Source organism: Atta colombica, unplaced genomic scaffold (genome assembly GCF_001594045.1).
Source record: "Atta colombica isolate Treedump-2 unplaced genomic scaffold, Acol1.0 scaffold45, whole genome shotgun sequence".
Classification (NCBI taxonomy): domain Eukaryota; kingdom Metazoa; phylum Arthropoda; class Insecta; order Hymenoptera; family Formicidae; genus Atta; species Atta colombica.
This window is the reverse complement of record NW_017259534.1, coordinates 1,260,630-1,262,788: the sequence shown is the minus strand read 5'-3', so window position 1 is coordinate 1,262,788 and position 2,159 is coordinate 1,260,630. Positions and strand designations below refer to the sequence as shown.

General features: G+C 30.7%; 1 protein-coding gene across 1 annotated transcript in view; it reads right to left on the bottom strand.

The window, feature by feature from the left end:
• The window catches only part of LOC108691288 (neo-calmodulin-like), a 29,513-nt gene that overhangs the window by 9,268 nt on the left and 18,086 nt on the right, over nucleotides 1–2,159 (bottom strand). The window lies entirely within an intron of this gene.

Genomic DNA, 2,159 nt, shown 5'->3' with positions numbered 1-2,159 from the left:
ATTTAATTATTATAATTATTATAATTATTATATAATTATTATAATTAATATCATTTCAGTTTACCTATAATTATCGCATTAATTCACTGTGTTAAAATCGATTCAATATATAATTTACGAGAATTATTTACACGTTAGTCTGTTTATACGTTGTGGGTAAAAATTTTTGCTGTCCGAAAAATGAAAATAAATTCTGCAAATATATGTATAAAATAGCAAATCTATAAAACAGAAGTTTGGTGACTTTTTTGTCAACAACACGAGATAAAAGACGTTTAAATCAGGATCGTTATGACTCTTTAGACGACCTAAAAATAGTCTTTTTAATTAATAATTAACTGAACGAAGAAACTGGATGCTTCGCGTGGGCGAGAATGCCAACAAGATAATTATAGATCTCACTGTCTAATGTGATCTTGACAGAGTCTACGTACAAACAGAATTTCCTATATACACAATTTGCAAAAATACTAATTTAAGATTTTTCAAGCGTAAGACAATGCTGGAATTTCTACTTTCGTGAGACAGTCCTCAGTACTTACAGTCATTTGTCGATTATTCACAGACAGCTTCTAATTTCAAAATATTTTCAATATATCAGAGAACATAAATTCATGCTTTAAAAAATCTTTTGTACTAAATATTAACTTTACAATTTTTAATCGAATAAGTATTGAAATAAATACTAAATTTATTATTAAAATGAAAATGTCTACTCTAGAAAAAAGCATCTGAATCGTAAATTAATTCTAAATTTACGTGACTATTCTAAATGTCTATAACAATGTAAATATAAAATGTAATATTAATAACTACATAATATCACAACGAATCGAATGTATACACGACTAATAATAGCATTCCTTATGAATAAAACAGTGATCTAATGCACTAATGTAGCGATTATGAAGCAACGTATATTCCTGAGAAAGCAGAATGTCTTTAAAAATAAAATAAAATAAATTACGTGCGAAATGTTACATCCCAATGTAAGGTAATTTGTGCAGTTCTTCATATTATATAATTTTATTAAGATCATTTTAATTGACCTTCACAGCGAGATTTTATATCTTGTTAATAAGCGAAGTTTTGAGCCAAGGTAAGATTTATATTTAACTTTCTTTATACTTGAGTTTATTTTAACTTTCCAATCTCTTCAAAGTCATATTTTCCTCGAAATATTTCCAAAAATATTTCCCAAATACTTAACATTCGTATAAATAACTTTTATCTTATATTTTCAATTATTCATTAAAAAAGGAGTTCATCTATATATTTTATCAATGTATTATAATACTATATTACAAAGTATTACGGCAATTACCGTATGTTATATTCTTCAATAATCAAACATTCCAACACAGTTCTGTTAACACAGAACACAATATCGCTACAGAGCTCTCCTTCATCCTCTCACCGGTAACAAACCGGTAATAACCAAAATCGCGGTTGTTACGAGAGATTCGAGAGACGAAAATATGGAAAACACATCGATCGGACCGGGAATACGTTGAGTATGATCGTTCGTTGCGCATGCGACGCCATGAACGGATCGATCGCGCGGTTGTATATCAAAAGTGTATTAAAACAAATATATTGTTTGATATGACAGCCACATGTAGCCCCGCACGCAATCGTATTAAGAGATCCACAAGTATCGAGGGAAACAGTTAATGTAAATCGCGCTAAGCGATTGTGGGACTCGCGTGTACGACCGTTACAAGACGGTCCATACAGAGACGGTCCATGCTTGTGTTCGCTTACGTAGTAATTTTCATTGTAACGCTTTTCTTGTCTTTCCGCCCATCTTTATCAAGGCGCAAGCGCATTTCGGAAAATTAAATTGCAACTCGGTCAAGTTTGGAAGTATCAATACATGACCTTGCACGACTCCGGTATGTCTTATGAGTTTTCATTCTAGCGAAACGAATGCGTTTGCTGGATCGTTTCTAGAATTTATTGAAAAAAATCAAGATATGTGGGAATGTTGGGAATGTTTTACTTCAATCATTATTCATTAGTCAGTGGTTTCTAAAATTTTTAAATATAGACATTTTTATAACTGTCAGTATAAGATAAATTAGTGACAATTGCAGTATCTCGAGAAATTTTGTGATAAATTTTGTCTCTACCGAGATATATCTTTTTGACAACGTCCA